This window comes from Heterodontus francisci, chromosome 46 (genome assembly GCF_036365525.1).
Source record: "Heterodontus francisci isolate sHetFra1 chromosome 46, sHetFra1.hap1, whole genome shotgun sequence".
NCBI lineage: Eukaryota > Metazoa > Chordata > Chondrichthyes > Heterodontiformes > Heterodontidae > Heterodontus > Heterodontus francisci.
In genome coordinates this window covers 10,846,694-10,865,311 of record NC_090416.1, presented here as the reverse complement: position 1 = coordinate 10,865,311, position 18,618 = coordinate 10,846,694, and the positions used below count along the sequence as shown (strand labels likewise).

Below are 18,618 nucleotides of genomic sequence, written 5' to 3'. Positions count from 1 at the left end.
CTCCGCCATCTTACTAAAGGATGCCACCTTGGTCCCAACCACTGACTAGGCAGCCTAGCCCGGCCCAGGGGCGCACTCCGCCACCTGCCGAGCCACAGTAGGCAAAAGCCCCCCACAGGCTGAGCACGCACCTGAACCATGGCCTGGTGCCAGAGGCATTGACATAGGCCGCACTCCCCTGGGCCGTAGCGGACGGTCAAGCCCCATTGGCATACCCAATCCCTCCTGGCCTCTTACCCCCCACCTTTTGCCTATGTTCCTCTATTTCCATCTTCGGTGTATTTTTGTTCCATCGCGGTGCATGTGAAAACATCATATGTTTTCAAGAAGGAGTTAGATATAGCTCTTGGGTCTAAAGGGATCAAAGTGTATGGGGCGAAAGCGGGAACAGGCTATTGAGTTGGATGATCAGCCATGATCATAATGAATGGTGGAGCAGGCCCGAAGGGCCGAATGGCCTACTCCTGCTCCTATTTTCTATGTGGGGCCCCTCTCCGTTAACTACCCAACTCCCCCCCCCCCCCCTCAAGTCCAAACACCGATCACCATTCCCCCATTATCCCACCAACCACCCCCAGTCCGAACAACCCCCTCCCCCTTTATTCCCTCCTCACCTGCCCCCGTGTTGCCTTTTTCCCGATTTTCCATCCTGATATGTTTCCCCTTTCCCCCTGCTTCTCACAAAAGGCCAAGCCAATTTACTGAGCCCCCTCATTCCCAGTGGCAGATCACATGCCAGGCTTGGCCCCGTGGCCCGAGCATCCGCAGACTCCAAGTCATCTCAAAGCTCCAACCGAGCATGTTTGCGCCGTTTTTGTGGAGTCAGCTGGCCTGACAACCAAAGGGAACAGATTCGAGAGAAGAGCGCTGAGCAAGGGCTCCTTCGAAACAGCTAATAAATCATTGAGCACACAGATGTCATGTGATATGAGCAGCAAAGCTATTTCCAGGTTTCCAAAGTGGCTCTTGTCAACGTGACTGAGCTTGCTGCCTACTTCATAGGACATTAATACATCCCTATGCTGTCCCGTCAAACCATCCCAGGGCAGGTTAGAGTCAGAGAGTCATTTGCGACACAGAAGGAGGCCATTCAGCCCATCGAGTCCATGCCAGATCTTCAGGGTTGCAACCAGTCAGTCCCACACCCCAGCTTGATCCCCGTAGCCCTGCAAGTCTATTTCCCTCAGGTGGCCTGCCAACTTCATCTCGATTTCATTCACCGTCTCCGCTTCCACCACCCCCATGGGCAGCGAGTTCCAGGTCATGACCACCCGCTGCGTAAAAAGTCCCCCCTCACATCCCCCCAACCCCCGCATCTCTTGCCCAAAACCTTCAATCTGTGTTCCCTAGTCCTTGTACCATCAGTTAATGGAAACAGCTTTTCCTTGTCTACCTTATCTAAATCCGTCATAATCTTGGACACCTCGATCAAATCTCCCCTCAATCTCCTTTGCTCCAAGGAGAATAACCCCAGCTTCTCCAACCTAACCTTGTAACTAAAATCCTCCATCCCTGGAACCATTCTGGTAAATCTCCTCTGCACCCTCTCAAGGACCCTCACATCCTTCCTAAAGTGTGGAGACCAGAACTGGACCCAATACTCTAGTTGGGGCCCGAACCAGAGCTTTATAAAGGTTCAGCATAACCTCCCTGCTTTTGTACTCAATGCCCCTATTTATGAAGCCCAAGATCCCATATACTTTACTAACCACTCTCTCAATATGTCCTGTCACCTTCAAAGATCGATGCACATGAACCCCCAGGTCCCTCTGTCCCTGCACACTCTTTAGAACTGTGCCGTTAAGTCTATATTGCCTCACCCTATCCCTTCTCTCAAAATGCATCACCTCACACTTCTCTGTATTAAACTCCATCTGCCACCTCTCTGCCCACTCTGCTTGCCTATCTAAGTCTTGTTCTCATCCTCACTGTTTGCTTCACCTCCATGTTGATTGTCACTGGCAAATTTTGAAATTCTACTCTGTATTCCAAGATCCAAGTCATTTATATACAGCAAAAAAAGCAGTGGTCCCAGCACTGACCCTTGGGGACATCACTGTCTACCATCCTCCAGTCTGAAAAACAATCATTTACTACGACTCACTGTTTTCTGTTCTTAAGCCAATTTTATTTTATCCAGTTGGACACTGACCCTCCTATTCCCTCAGCCTCAACTTTGTTAACCAGTCTTTTATGTGGTACTATATGAAATGCTTTCTTAAAATCCTTATAAACAACATCCACCGCATTCCCTTCATCAACCTTCTCTGTTACTTCATCAAAAAATTCAATTAGTCAAGCGCGATCTGCCTTTTAAAATCTGTGCTGACTCTCCTTAATTAACTCAAACCTCTCCAAGCGTCTGTTGATATTTTACCTGATTATTGTTTCTAAAACCTTACCCACCACTGATGTTAAACTAACTGGCCTGCAGTTGCCAGGACTGTCCTTACACCCTTTCTTGAATAAGGGTGTCACATTTTCCACTCTCCAATCCTCTGGCACCACCCCCATATCCAGGGAAGATTGGAAGATTATGACAAGCCCTTCCGCTCGCTCCATCCCCACTTCCTTTACCAACCTGGGAGATACAAAGTAAAGCTCCCTCTGCACTGTCCCCATCAAACACTCCCCAGGACAGGTACAGCACGGGGGTTAGATACAGAGTAAAGCTCCCTCTACACTGTTCTCATCAAACACTCCCCAGGACAGGTACAGCACGGGGGTTAGATACAGAGTAAAGCTCCCTCTACACTGTCCCCATCAAACACTCCCAGGACAGGTACAGCACGGGGGTTAGATACAGAGTAAAGCTCCCTCTACACTGTTCTCATCAAACACTCCCCAGGACAGGTACAGCACGGGGGTTAGATACAGAGTAAAGCTCCCTCTACACTGTCCCCATCAAACACTCCCAGGACAGGTACAGCACGGGGGTTAGATGCAGATGTTATCCCAAGACCCTGTCTGCTCTCACATGGATTGTAAAATAACTCTCGGCAGTCTTTGTCGAACCCCAGGGGAGTGGTGCGCGTGAATTGCCAGGAGAGGGGATTGGCTGGAATCCTAATCTCTGTTCCCATGGTTACCCAAGTCTCACGCTGCAATTATTTTCTTCTGTTACGAAGCAGCTCTCCTCACACAAAAAAAAAAGCGATGAAGAGAAGGGAATTGTGACAAGATGGCAGCCGTGGTGTTCAGTCTGCAGGTTCAATTTCCACGCCGGAGACCTCTGCTCATAATCCAGGCCGACACTCCCAGTGCCGGACCCCAGGGAGTGCCGCACTGTCAGAGGTGCCCGTCTTTCAGATGAGACCTTAAGCCGAGGCTCCCGTCTGCCCCTGTCTCTGGAAGAAAGACTTGCATTCCTCCAGCCCGTTTTACCACCTCAGGATTTCCCAAAGCACCTCATGGCCAATTCTGCGCACAGCAAGATCCCACAAACAGCAATAATGACTCCGCTCATCTGTCTTTTTTTAAAAGTGATGTTGGTCGAGGGGTAACTATTGGGCCCCGGAACACCGGGGAGAACTTCCCCACCCACCCCCCGCTCTTCTTCCAATTGCGGCCGTGGGATCTTTTACATCCACCCGAGATGGGCAGACGGGAGCCCTCGGTGTAATGTCTCCTCCTGAAAGACGGCACCTCCGACAGTGCGGCACTCCCTCAGTACTGGCACTGGGAGTGTCGGCCTGGATTATGGGCTCGAGTCTTTGGAGTGGGGGCTATGGAGGTTCTGTAAGACAGTGGCTCGTGCATCTTAATCAAATATGAGAGGAAAGTGGGGGCAGAATTTGACAACTGCCCTCCCCTGGCCCAGTGTCAATACAAGGTAAAGACAAAGGCCCATTGCCACTTTCACGATAACACTCACTATAAACTAAATGTTAATAATATTATAATGTTATTTCACTGTCAGTTTGTTACCCCTCCCCCACCCTATTTCCCCCTCCCCAACTCCACCTCCCCTCCCCTCCCTTCACAAACCCCCTCCCTCCCCCACTGCCTCTCACCTCTACTCCTCTTCCTCTCCCCCACACCTCCTCCCCCCTCGTCCTCATCCCCAAAACTACCCCTCGCTCCACCCTCGTCCTCCTCCCCAATCCCTCCCCCTGCTCAATCCCTTCCCACTCCAATTCCCACTCCTCCTCCTCCTCCCCAATCCCCTTCTTCCCTGATTCCCTGCCCCTTCTGAATCCACATTACCCTTCCCTGTTAACCCTCCCTCCCAATGCTCCCTCCCCATTACCCCCGCCCCCCGTTGTTCACTCCCCAATTCCCCCTTCCCCATTCACCCCCTCCATTCCTTCACATTCCCCCTCCCCATTCACCCCCTCCATTCCTTCACATTCCCCCTCCCCATTCACCCCCTCCATTCCTTCACATTCCCCCTCCCCATTCACCGCCTCCATTCCTTCACATTCCCCCTCCCCATTCCTCCACATTCCCCCTCTCCCCAATCCCTCCTTTCCTCAAACACCCCTCCTCCTCAGCCCTCCTCTCCTCCATCCCCCTCCTCCCCAATCTCTCCTCCTCAAATTCCCCCTCCTCCTATCCTCAACCTCCTCAAATTCCCCCCCACCACCCCACTCTCCTCCTCCCCTCATTCCCACCTACCCTCAATCAGCCTCCTCCTCCCCTGGGTCAAACACACACACACAAAAAAACTTGGAAATCACACCCCCAAACCCCCTCCCTCCCTCCCTCCAGCGCCTCCTAAGCCGCATCTCCCGTCACTCAGCCTGATGCTGCAGGGCAGCGCGCAGCCGCGCCGGCGTGGAACCCGCCCGCCGCTGCCACAAGTACCGCACACAAGGCAAGCGGGTGGAGTGACAGCTTGAGATTCTTATAGCAGTGAGCAGCCCTGCTCAGGCAGCCAGACAGGCAGCTAGCTCTGTCTCTGGCTGCTTGTCCCCAGGTAACCAGCTCTGCGAATGCAGCTTTTTATGTGTGTGTGTATATATATATATATATATATATATATATAAATATATAAAAAAAATTAATTGAAAAATTAGCAATTAATAAGGTCATGGCTGATTCCACAAGCAGTGAACTGCATCACTTAAACGCAATTATGGAAACCTTGTCTAGATTAAGCGTAAGTATTAACCCTCTCTGCCTTTTTAAAAACATAGTTAGCTCAGAAAGGGAAATCTTGGGCAGCTCTCTCTGCATTTGGATCAGTGAGATTTTGTTTTTCTTGGAAAGAAATTAATGTTGCATTTTAAGTTAGACACAAGGGGTTCTGGTGCAGCGAATTCTGGTTTCTGGAAGGGTTGTGACAGGGGCAAGGAGGTTTGACAGGGTCATGCTGCATTGTCTGTCGCTGTTACAGGTTCAGACTGCCTTATATTTTTCAAATTAAGAAATGGTTTGTTTCGGAGCCTGGTAAGGACTGGATGCTGTCTCAGGGTGAGGAGGGGAGTCGGGGGGTGTGTGGAATAATCGTGGAAGGACGTGCTTGGGTGGGGGGGGGGGGGCTAATGAAGTGAGATTTACACACACACACATGCACAACATTGTGTTCTAACTGGGATTTCAGCTGCATGTTTGATACAAGGCGGACTCTTGCAAGTGGCAATGCCTGGGCTGGCCACCGTTTCTATAGAAACTGCAGATGTCTCTCTCTCTCTCCTGATTATTTTTAAGCCCCCTTCTCCAGCCCTCCCCTTCCCCATTGTGGGACGGGCCGTGCAGTTTAAGGGGTGTGCGAGAGGGAGGGAAGGAGGGAGTGGGGGAGGAGAGGGCTCCACTGCAGTCCATCACCGCCTCTCAGCCTCCTTTCTTTTCCCATTTTCCTGCCCGGGAAGAGAGAAAAAAAAAAAATCATTCAACTGGAGCGATGGCATCGAAGAGGCTTTTGAAAGTGAGTATATTGGGGAGGAAGGCTGCAGTGGGATTTTCCAGAGCAGCTTGGAGGGTCTGGCATTAAATGTTGCAATTATGCACAAAAATCTGGGCATGTTTCTGCATATCGCTCATGCATAATTAATCCCCTTCCCTCCCAGAGGTTCTTTCTCTCCTATATGTATACATATTTTTTTTAATGCAGCGTTAATCCGTCTGCAGACTTGCCCACTAATTTTTCTTGAAGCTCTGTTGGAAATGAGTCCTTTGTTGCTGCTTTGAGGCAGAATTAGGTATTCCCTGTCTGTTAAATCGAGGGAGGGAGGGTGTGAAGGGTAAAGGGTGTGTGGGATTTGAGTTGTGAGCTGGTGTTGGTTTAACCTGGGGCAAAATCGACACTGAAGATGTTTCAGAATAACCAACCCCCCCCCCCCCCACCACCCACCCCCCACCCCAGCTTTGGCCGCTCAGTGCCAGTTGAGTGGCGTACCCTCTGGAGCACTAGGCGAGTGTGCCCAATTGGTGCCCTCAGGGACGGTACGGAGGCCAGTGTCGGAGTTCAGGCCAGATGCCCAGCTGCGCGGTTGCGATCTCTCCCAGGTCCCCGCTCGTCTCCGAGCGGGGACAGCCCCGGTTTCAAGGGGCATTCTTATCTTCATTGGTCTACACTGGTTCCCAGTCCCCCTTGATCTTAAAAGAGGTGGCTAATGAGGTAGCAGGTGCATTGGTGTTAATTTTTCAAAACTTGCTAGATTTTGGTAAGGTTCCATCAGATTGGAAAGTAGCAAACGTAAGCCCTCAAGAAGGTGGGAGAGGTCGAAAATAGGTAACTATAGACCATTTAGCTTGACGTCTGTCATGAGGAAGGTGTTAGAATCGATCATGAAGGAGGCTATAGCTGGGCACTTAGAAAAACTCAAGGTAATCAGGAATAGTCAGTTTTTTTTGAAAGGGAAATCGTGGTTAACCAATTTATTGGAGTTCTTTGAAGGAGTAACATGTGCTGTGGATAAAGGGGAGCCCATTGACATACTGTACTCGGATTTCCAGAAGGCATTTGACAAGGTGCCACATAAAAGGTTATTGCGCAAAGTAGGAGCTCATGGTGTAGGGGGTAACATATTAGCATGGATAGAAGATTGGCTGGCTGGCAGAAAACAGACAGTATGCATAAATGGGTCCTTTTCTGATTGGCAGGATGTGACGAGTGGAGTCCCGCAGGAGTCTGTGCTGGGACCTCAACTTTTTACAATTTATATCAATGACTTAGATGAGGGGAGCGATGGCATGGCAGCTAAATTTGCAGATGACACAAAGTTAGGGAGGAAAGTATGTTGTGAAGCGGACCAATACAGATAGGTTGAGTGAGTGGGCAAAAATCAGGCAGATGAAATATAATGTGGGAAAACGTGAAGTTGTTCTCTTTGGCAGGAAGAATAAAAAAGCAGAGTATTACTTAAATGGAAAACGACTGCAGAATTCCGAGGTGCAGAGGGATCGAGGTGTTCTCCTGCATGAGTCACAAAAGGTTAGTATGCAGGTACAGCAAGTAATAAAGAAGACTAATGGAATGCTATCCTTTATTACGAGAGGAATTGAAAATAAAAGTAAGGATGTTATGCTTCAGTTATATAGGGCTTTGGTGAGACCACATCTCGATTACTGTGTGTATTTCTGGTCTCCTTATTTAAGGAAGGATGTAAATGCGTTGGAGGCGGTTCAGAGGAGGTTTACTAGATTGATACCTGGAAGGAGCGGGTTGTCTTATGAGGAAAGGTTGGACAGACTGGGCTTGTTTTCACTGGAGTTTAGAAGAGTAAGGGGAGACTTGATTGAAGTTTATAAGATCCTGAATGGTCTTGACAAGGTGGATGTGGAAAGGATGCTTCCTCTTGTGGGTGAGTCCAGAACTTAGGGAGCACTGTTCTAAAATTAGGGGTCGCCCTTTTAGGACAGAGACGAGGAGAAATTTTTTCTCTCAGAGGGTTGTGCGACTTTGGCCTCTGCCTCGGAAGGTGGTGGAGGCGGGGTCGTTGAATATTTTTAAGGCGGAGGTAGATAGGCAAGGGAGTCAAAGGTTATCGGGGGTAGATGAAAGTGTGGAATTCGAGATAGCGACAGATCGGTCATGATCTCATTGAATAGCTGAGCAGGCTAGAGGGGCTGAATGGCCTCCTTCTGCTCCTAATTCGTATGTTCGTAAGCCTTGGGTGTAAAATTCTCACCCTCGTATTTGATTCCTTCATTGGCTTCACCCTCTATATTTGACCCCAAACTCAGAATTCTTCTGATCCTGGCCTCTCGTCCCTCTCCGATTCCCATCGCTCCGCCATTGGCGGCCGGGCCTTCAGCTGCCTGGGAGCTCTGGAATTCCCTCCCTAAACCTCTCCGCCTCTCTCTCTCTCTCTCTCTCTCTCCTCCTCCTCCTTAAAACCCATCACCCGTCTTAATATCTCCTTGGGATCCATTTACACCTCTGTGAAGGAGCGTGTGATGTTTTTCTTTGTTAAACTGTTGTATAAATGCAAAATCTTCTTTTATAATGTGTGCTGTACCTCTCCTGGCAGTGTTTGATGGGGGACAGTGTAGAGGGAGCTTTACTCTGTATCTAACCCCCGTGCTGTACCTGTCCTGGGAGTGTTTGATGGGGACAGTGTAGAGGGAGCATTACTCTGTATCTAACCCCCGTGCTGTACCTGTCCTGGGAGTGTTTGATGGGGACAGTGTAGAGGGAGCTTTACTCTGTATCTAACCCCCTGTTGATGTCAGACTGTTATTCAACCTGCAAATCCTACCACTATTTCTGTCTAGGGAGGAGTGTGATGCGGAAATCAACGCCCCCACTTTGCGCTCATCCCCGAGGGAAGGGTATGTTGGGACATATTGTCAGAACAGTGTGTTTGTTCGATCGGCTCCATCGGTATAGGGGTGAAGGCACAAGGGGTGTTAGCCTTGGCCTGTTGCCCTGGTTGGGCCTACATGACTGGGGTGGGCGGGGGGGGTGGGGGGGTGGTGTCCCAAGCTAAAGTAATGAGAAGGCCTGATAGCTGGGTAGCTCAGTGGGTAGCTCGCTTGCCTCCGAGTCAGAGTGCTGTGGGTTCGAGTCCCCACTCTGATAACTGGAGCCCATAATGCAGGCCGACTCCCAGTGCCAGTACTGAGGGAGTGCCGCACTGTCAGAGGTGCCACCTTTCAGGATGAGACATTAAACCGAGGCCCCCGTCTACTCTCTCGGGTGGATGTAAAAGATCCCGGCTGCTATTGGAAGAAGAGCGGGGGATGGGTGGGTTGTGTCCCGGGGCCCAATATTTATCCCTCAACCAACATCACTAAAAAAAACAGATGATCGGGGTCATTATCACGTTGCTGTTTGTGAGATCTTGCTGTGCTTGAATTAGCTGCCACGTTACAACAATGATTGCACTCTGACAGTACTGCATTGGCTGTACAGTGGTTTGGGACGTTCTGGAGATGTGAAAGGCGCTGTGGAAATGCAAGTTTGTCCTATCTTCAGGCTTGTTGCTGATATTGGCTTATTACTCTTGCCTTGTTCTACTTTAGGAGGTGGTGTGGGTGCTTCATTGGTTGTAAAGGTGGGAATCGGCCTAGGAGCACAGGCCCCGGCCTACCTGGTGCTGTCATGGCAACAGCTAGAGGCCCAGTCTCACCGGGCTTGGTTGGGACCCGCCCAGTGGTTTTTTCCGGGCCACGGGGTCTGTGGTTCCCAGTTCCGCTTGGAGATATCCCTGGAGGCTTTAATCACACGATCTCTGGTAGTAATTATCCAGAAGATTGTTCTTTAATTCCTGGAGACTCCAGGACAATCCTGAAAGGTTCTCCGGATGGCCTGTGTAGTTGGCCATTGGCTTGGTTCAAGGCCACAGCATGGGCAGGAGCCTGGCCTTCATCAGATGCCCAAGCAGAAGGAAGGTTCCCAGCGCCTGGGCAGGGAATGGGGCATGAGATGGGGAGTTGGCAATCGCCCTCTTAGCTCCATGCGTTGACTTCCATAATCTGGCTCTGTTCTGTTCTCTATGCCAAGTAAATTCAGACAGGGGGTAAAACGGGTGTTTGACCCCTGAACTTTGGGGTAAAATCAGACGGTGGGTAAAATGGGCGTTTGACCCCTGAACCTTGGAATAAAGTCAAGCAGGGGTTAAAATGGGCACCTGAGCCCTGAACTGGCTCTGTTGCAACAGCCAGTTGGGTTAAAATCAGGACTTTTACGTAAGTGTTAGTGCGTGCATATATTTGCACATCTGTGTGTGTGAGATAAGTGTGAAAAGACTTGAAGCAAGCTTGTATAGTGCCTTCTGTTGCCTTGTTCTCCGAATTCGAGTCACTGATCAGTTAAGTACAAAATTCACCACCAAGTACTGAGCTGACTCGTTGTTGAGCCTGTTTTCAGTGACGTTGCTTGACTGTAGCACTTCCTTGGTACTGCAAAAGGAGTCCCAAATCCGTCCCCATCTTTCCGGAACTCCGTGCTTGAATCTCTCCAATCGTGATTCTGCCCCTGTCCCAATACTGAAACAGTTCTTATCAATGTCACAAATGACATCCTGTGTGACCGTGACCCTGGTAAACCTTCCCTCCGCGTCCTCCTCGACTTGTCTGCACCCTTTGACACGGTTGACCACACCATCCTCCTCCGACACCTCTCCGCTGTCGTCCAGCTGGGTGGGACTGCTCTCACCCACTTCCATTCTGATCCATCTAATCATAGACAGAGAATCACTTGCAATGGCTTCACTTCCTGCTCCTGCTCCGTTCCCTCTGGTGTCCCCCCAAGGATCTATCCTTGGCCCCCTCCCTCCTCCGATTTCCCATCTACACGCTGCCCCTCGGCGACATCATCCGAAAACACAGTGTTAGTTTTCACATGTACACTGACGACACCCAGCTCTACCTCACCACCACCTCTCTCCACTCCTCCGCTGTCTCTAAATTATCAGACTGTTTATCCCACGTCCAGGACTGGATGAGCAGAAATTCCCTCCAGTGAAACATTGGGAAGACTGAAGCCATTGTTTTCAGTCCCCGCTCCAAACTCCGTTCCCGAGCTACCGACTCCATCCCTCTCCCCGGCAACAGTCTGAGATTAAACCAGTCTGTTCACAACCTCGGTGTCACATTTGACCCCGAGATGAGCTTCTGACCTCATATCCGCACCATCATTAAGAACCGCCTACTTCCACCTCCGTGACATCGTCCGACTTCACCCCTGTCTCAGCTCATCTGCTGCTGAAACCCTCATTCATGTCTTCATTACCTCTAGACTTGACTATTCCAACACACTCCTGGCTGGTCTCCCACATTCTACCCTCCGTAAACTTCAGCTCATCCAAAACTCTGCTACCCCTGTGTCCTAACTCACACCGAGTCCCGTTCACCCATCACCCCCCTGTGCTCGCTGACCTACACTGGCTCCCCGGTCCAGTCACGCCTCCATTAAATTCTTACCCCGGTCTTCAAATCCCTCCACGGCCTCCTCGCCTCCCTCCTTATCTCTGTCACCTCCTCCAGCCCCAACAACCCTCCGAGATCTCTGCGCTCCTCCAATTCCGGCCTCTTGCCCTTCCCCCGATTCCCATCGCTCCACCATTGGCGGCCGTGCCTTCAGCTGCCTGGGGGGCTCTAAGCTCTGGAATTCCCTCCCTAAACCTCTCCGCCTCTCTCTCTCTCTCTCTCTCCTCCTTTAAGACGCTCCTTAAAACCGATTTCTTTGACTGAACTTTTTGTCGCCTGTCCCTAATATCTCCTGATGTGGCTCGGGGTCAGATGTTGTCTGACAACGTTCCTGCAAAGCACCCTGGGATGTTTTACTTTGTTAAAGGCGCTAAATGCAAGTTTGTGTTGTTGTTTAGTATCAATCTCTATTTTTGTGCTCAAGTCTTTTTTTGAGTGGGACTCAAACCCACAACCTCCTGACTGGGGGGAAAGCGACTGAAGGTTAAGGGGGAGATTTATTCGAGGCGTTCAAAATCAGGAAGGGTTTTGATGGAGTAAATAAGGAGAAGCTGTTTCCAGTGGCAGGAGGGTCGGTAACCAGAGGGACACAGATTGAAGATAATTGGTGAAAGAACCAGGGGTGGGGGGGGAGTGGGACTAATTGGATAGCTCTTTCAAGGAGCTGGCATAGACACGATGGGCCGAATGGCCTCCTTCTGTGCCATATGACTCTATGCGTGGGTGTATTGGGAAGAGAAAGTATTTGTACAGTTGTTGTACGGTATGGTACGGCAGGTTTTGAAGCCAGACCAATTGAATTGGAGATAATAAAAGTGGCCAAGCAGAATGGGCCTGATGGCGGGGAGTTGGTGGGGGTAGTGGGGGAGCGGGGAGGGGAAGCTCTTAAAGGAACAAACGTCCTTGGCCGAATTGTCCCCAGAGCTCGAAAGACGGCCATTCTGGCTCCTCCACTTCCTGGGAGCGTTTGAACGCCTGTCCAAAGAGACGCACTCCTGACCCGCGCCCCCTCTCCCCCTCTTCGCCTTTTTCCCTCCATCAACTTGAGCCCCTCTAAAACTCTGCTGCCTCGTGTGCTAACCCGCACCGAGTCCCGTTCGCGAATCACCGCCGACCCTGGGCCTCTCTGACCTACACTGGCTCCTGGTCCAACATCCAACCCCTTGTCTCGCACCACCCTCCCTCCCTATCTCTGTAACCTGCCTACAACCATCCGAGATCTCTGCGCTCCTCCAATTCCGGCCTCTTGCGCAGGCCCCATCCATTCCCAGCGCTCCACCCTTGGCGGCCGTGCCTTCAGCCCGGCCGACACTCCCGGTGCCAGTACCGAGGGAGTGCCGCACCGTCGGAGGTGCCGTCTTTCAGGGCGAGACGTTAAACCGAGGGCCCGTCTGCCCCTCTCAGGTGGGTGTAAAAGATCCCAGGGCTGCTATTGGAAGAAGAGCAGTCGGGGGTGTGGGGGGAGTTCTCCCCGGTGTCCTGGGGCCCAATATTTATCCCTCAACCAAACATCGCTAAAAGAAAATAGATGATCTGGGTCATTATCCTGTTGCTGTTTGTGGGATCTTGCTGTGCGCAAGTTGGCTGCCATGTTTCCCAGATTGCAGCAGTGACTACAAAAAGTGTTTCATTGGCTGGGATTTTGGGACGTCCTGAGGTGAAAGGCGCTACAGAGCTGCAGGTTTTTGACTGTATAATAGATCCGGAGGGTGTGTAGCTCAACAAGGTTGGCAGGGTGGGCTCAAATCAGGTGGAAGACGTTCTAGAGGCCCTGGTGCTGAAGGGAGCTCATTGGGACTTCATGACAGATAATCATACAACAGCAAATTGCAAACGGATACCTGAAGCTCTTATAATTTTTTTTATTCAATCGTAGGATGTGGGCGTCGCTGGCCAGGCCAGCATTTATTGCCCCATCCCTAATTGCCCCTTGAGAAGGTGGTGGTGAGCTGCCTTCTTGAACCGCTGCAGTCCGTGTGGGGTAGGTACACCCACAGTGCTGTTAGGAAGGGAGTTCCAGGATTTTGACCCAGCGACAGTGAAGGAACGGCCGATATAGTTCCAAGTCAGGATGGTGTGTGGATTGGAGGGGAACTTGCAGGTGGTGGTGTTCCCATGTGTCTGCTGCCCTTGTCTTTCTAGGTGGTAGAGGTCGCGGGTTTGGAAGGTGCTGTCTAAGGAGGCGTGGTGAGTTGCTGCAGTGCATCTTGTAGATGGTACACACTGCTGCCACTGTGCGTCGGTGGTGGAGGGAGAGAATGTTGAAGGCGGTGGATGGGGGTGCCGATAGAACATAAACACCATGGGCCGAATGGCCTGTGTCTCTGCTGTGAGTTCAGCGTTATTTTCTCTTTGCAGTGCTCTGAGCTCTCTCTCCCCCGAGTCAAATGGGCAAATCATAGCCTCAAGCCTGTGGTGCAAGCTGGCCTACCCTTCGGCTGTGGGTCTTGGCTGATCACCTGCCCCAGTCGCTTCTGAGCCTCCATTCACGCCTGGCTTGGCATTTAGGCCATGGGCCATGTCGGAATTCAATGCATCTTCTCTGTCCTTTTCCTACCCTCCAGCCATTGGATATCACACAGCACAGAAGGAGTCCATTCGGCCCATCGTGCCTGTGCTGGCTCTCTGAAAGAGCTATCCAATTAGTCCCACTCCCCCACCCCCTGACCCCCTAGTTCTGGTCCCCCCCCCCCCCCCACACAAGTGGAAACATCTTCTCTACGTCTACCCTATCGAAACCCTTTCATCATTTTAAAGACCTCAATCAGGTCACCCCTCAGCCTTCTCTACTCTAGAGAAAAGAGCCCTAGTTTTATTGAGGGCGGGTCAATGTAAAAAAACTATTCCCATGGTGCCTCACAAAGGTGGGAGGTCAACACGGGGGTCGATGGAAGGGCCATGAGGGCGAACAAAAGCTCGGTCAAAGAGGTCGGTTTTAAGGAGCGTCTTGAAGGAGGAGAGAGAGAGAGGAGGAGAGGTTTAGGGAGGGAATTCCCGAGCTTAGGGCCCCAGGCAGCTGAAGGTACGGCCGCCAATGGTGGAGCGATGGGAATTGGGATGGGTGAGAGGGCGGAATTGGAGATGGGCAGAGATCTCGGAGGGTTGTAGGGGACTCAATGCGAGTTAGGGTACGGGGCTAGCAGAGCCCACTTCAGAGGCTTGAGCCCACAATCCAGGCCGGCACTCCCAGACCCAGTACTGAGGGAGTGCTGCACTGTCGGAGGTGCCGTCTTTCAGATGAGACGTTAAACCGAGGCCCCGTCTGCTCTCTCAGGTGGACGTGTAAGTTCCCACGGCTGCTATTGGAAGAAGAGCAGGGGGAGTTCTCCCCGGTGTCCTGGGCCCAATATTTATCCCTCAACCAACATCACTAAAGTATAGATGATCTGGGTCATTGCTGATCGTGGGATCTTGCTGTGCGCAAATTGGCCGCCGTGTTTCCCACATTACTACAGTGGCTGTGAAGCACTTTGGGACGCGCCGAGGTCGTGAAAGGCGCTACAGGAATGCAAGTCCTTTCTTTCCTCTTAAAGGGACACCCACAACCTCTAAATGTCGGACGGCCTACTGAGTTGGCGCTGAGAGGAGGCAATTTCACGGGTTGACTAAACGAGGAGGTAGCGCCGCTGACTCCTAACCTTTGACCCCGCTGGTGTTCCCTTGTTAGGGGGGGGGTGTCCATTTTCCCATCCACCCCTCCTATTATTCCCGCTCTGCCAACCACTTCCCGGGACTGCGAACGAACAATGCGAAGGTGTTTTTTTTTTCTCTCTCCTGAGAATCTACTCTCGGCCCAAAGCCAATTCTTCACAAGAAAAGCAAAGAAAAATGGCGGCCGACTGGGTCGCGCAGAACGAGCGGGGTTTCTGATGCGGGAGCGGTGGGGCTGTCACTTAGACCTTTAAAGCGGGCAGGTGGGGGTCTGTCCCGTGTAAGCTGCTCTCCCGAGAGGGGGCCTGCCACGTGGTACAAGCCTCTTGGCCTTCCCGTGCGTTGGAACCGCTGCCGGACCCCACCGTCAGCAGTCAGATATATCCAACCCCCTTATTGCTGGACGAGGTCCAAAAAGTCAGCACCTTTATTTACAGAGAATTGCTGAGTGTCTTCCATTCGGCCCATCTGCTCCGTGTTGGTCTTCCTGCTCCCCACGAGCCTCCTCTCACCCTGTCCCCATATCCTTGAGCACCTGGCCTGCTCAGTCTTTCCTGGTAGTCACAACCTCTCTGTTCTGGCATTATCATCATCTGAGTAAATCTTGCCTTCATTTCTCTTTTGGATTAAATCATCCAAGGGAAGGTAACTTGATCGTAAGATGAAAACACAATGCCACAGAGAATGGATATTAATGAATGGTGTCCTCCTTGACTCGGAATTATACTTTACTATGTTGTGAAGTCCCAGGCTCCGAATGCCAACGGAATTGAACGCAAGATTAGTGGTCATTTTGTATCTGAGCCATTTAAAAAATTCTAAGCTTTCAAATCCCAAGAGAAAGATTACATTTAACTTCCGGCCTTATTCAGTGGGCAAAAAACATGATTAATATAATCCCGGCCCTTTGCTTTGGAACCAATTAGATTGAACACATTTTTGCCAAAGTGCCAAAGATGGTTGTGGAATGGCGCAAAATCACCAAACAGAGCGAGGCCATTTGGCCCATCCGGCTTGTCTGGGCCCTCTGAAGCCCATATAAGATCCTGAGGGGTCTTGACAGGGTGGATGTGGAAAGGATGTTTCCCCTTGTAGGAGAATCTAGAACTAGGGGTCACTAGTTTAAAAATAAGGGGTCGCCCATTTAAGACAGAGATGAGGAGAAACATTTTTCTCTCAGAGGGTCGTGAGTCTTTGGAACTCCCTTCCTCAAAAGGTGGTGGAAGCAGAGTCTTTGAATATTTTTAAGGCAGAGGTAGATAGATACTTGATAAGCAAGGGGGTGGAAGGTTATCGGGGGTCAGCGGGAACGTGGAGTAATCAGTTCAGCCATGCACTTATTGAATGGCGGAGCAGGCTCGAGGGGCCGAGTGGCCTATTCCTGCCCCTAATTTGTATGTCCGTATGTTCGCCCTCCTCGCACAATCCCCGCCGCTGTCAGCCTTCCCAGAGAGCCAGCCTCGTCTCTTAAGTCCGAGGGTTCAGGGTTCCAATCCCAGGCCGACACTCCCAGTGCCAGCGCCGAGGGAGTGCCGCACTGTCGGAGGCGCCGTCTTTCAGATGAGGCGTTAAAACGAGGCCCCCACCCCTCCCGGCCGATCGTTACATTGGTTGATGTGGGATCTTGCTGTGCGCAAATTGCCGGCCGTGTTTACTCCATCACAGCAGTGACCGCGTCTCATTGGCTGTGAAGTGCTTGGGGTGGGCGTCCTGAGGTGGTGAAAGGCAGCAGATAAATACCCAATTCCCCCCTCTCACCATTCGGCCCATCGACCCTGTGAAAATAGTCCTACCGGATTTGGACGCAGGACTGAAAGGGCCCTTTGCTAGCTGAAAGAAAGACGTGCGTTTCTCTCGCGCCTTTCGCCACCTCGGGATGTCCCAAAGTGACAGCCAACGAAGTCCTTTTGGAATGTAGTCACTGTTGTAATGTAGGCCGCCAACTTGCGCACAGCAAGATCCCACAAACAGCAATGTGATAATGACCCAGAGCATCATTTTTTTTTTTCGTGATGTTGGTCGAGGGATAAATATTGGGCCCCAGGACACCGGGGACCACCCTCTGAGTTGACTAGTTCTGGACTGTTCAGCGAGGGGGGAGGAAACCAGCCTCCCAGCATCAACCCTGACAAACCCTCTCAGAATTTTATACGTCTCAATGAGATCACCTCTCATTCTTCTAAACTCCAGAAAATATAGGCCCATTCTCCTCAATTCCTCTGATAGGACAAATCTCTCTTTTCGGGATTTTGACCCAGTGACAGTGAAGGAACGGCTGATATAGTTCCAAGTTTGGATGGTGTGAGACTTAAGAGGGAGATACTCCTGGGGAATTGATGTTCTAGTTTATATGTTCACAAGATAATAGGGTTCCAAGGCATCTATTGGTTTCTCAAAGGGATTAAGTGTACAACTTTTACTTTCAATAGTTACATGTCGTTAATCATTACTATTATTAATAATAATTACACCACGTACTTGTGACACTTGCGACAAAACAAATTACCAGAGAAATTACCTTGTCGCAGGTTTTCAGCAAAAAATGTTTCGTGCTCGGCCGGGTCAGCGTCCAAGCAGCTATTCTGACACCCACCCGTTCCACGAGAGCACCGCTGAAATAGAAACAGAACAAGCCGGAAACACCCGGCGGGTCAGATGGCACGTGTGGCGGGAGAAACGGCGCCTCGCGTTTCGGGCCAGCGACCCTTCGCGAGAGGGCGTGGCCGGTTTAAAGTGAAACGGGGGGAGGGCAGGACGAGAGGGCAGGTATTTGATCAGGTGGGAGGCTGGAGAGATTGCAGGACGGTGTTGCAAAGCAAAAGGTGAACGGGCAAGTCGAGGATGTTTGCCAGAATGGTGCCAGGGACGGGGGGATTTTAGTTACAAGGTTAGGTTGGAGAAGCTGGGGTTGTTCTCCTTAGAGCAAAAGGAGATTGAGGGGAGATTTGATCGAGGTGTCCAAGATTATGACCGGCTTCAATAAGTTAGACAAGGAAAAACTGTTCCCATTAACTGATGGTACAAGGACTAGTGAACACAGATTGAAGATTTTGGGCAAGAGAAGCAGGGGGTTTTAACCTGAATAACTCCCCATAACTTGACTCGCAATCCTCAACTTCCCAGATCTATGGCAGGAGCCTTTTCATTGGCCCCTTGCTTGCCCTCTTATCCTCAAAGACTTGTCCTGTGTCCAAGCACTAACTTGTTCTCGGCTAAACCAATCGGACTGGGATCTCCTTTAATTGTTCTAACGGGCAATGGCTATCAGTGAGGAATGAACCTGTGTTACCAACAACAATTTGCATTTATATAGCAACTGTAACATAGTAAAACATCCCAAGGTGTTTCACAGGAGCTTTTTCAGATCAGGTTTGGCACAGATTATGAGCTACATGAGGAGATATTAGGGAACAGGCGACCAAAAACTCAGCCAAAGAGGTCGGTTTTAAGGAGTGTCTTAAAGGAGGAGAGAGAGAGAGAGGCGGAGAGGTTTAGGGAGGGAATTCCAGAGCTTAGGGCCCCCCAGGCAGCTGAAGGCACGGCCGCCAATGGTGGAGCGATGGGAATCGGGGGGATGCGCGAGAGGCCGGAATTGGAGGGGAGCAGAGATCTCGGAGCGTCGTAGGGGCTGGGGGAGATTACGGAGAT

The 18,618-nt window shown here is 51.0% G+C and overlaps 1 protein-coding gene across 8 annotated transcripts in view; it reads left to right on the top strand.

Annotated features, from left to right (window-relative positions):
- Positions 1-18,618, top strand: part of LOC137356817 (tripartite motif-containing protein 46-like) — a 113,662-nt gene that overhangs the window by 75,715 nt on the left and 19,329 nt on the right. The window contains exon 1 of one of the 8 annotated variants that reach the window (XM_068022619.1): positions 3,241-3,294. The exons of 5 other annotated variants lie outside the window; for them this stretch is intronic. The gene's annotated coding sequence lies outside the window, so the exon portion shown is untranslated. Of the gene's footprint in view, positions 1-3,240; positions 3,295-3,458; positions 3,833-7,324; positions 7,379-18,618 lie in introns of those variants that run through there. 2 more of the 8 variants (XM_068022618.1, XM_068022620.1) reach the window with 2 other exon arrangements.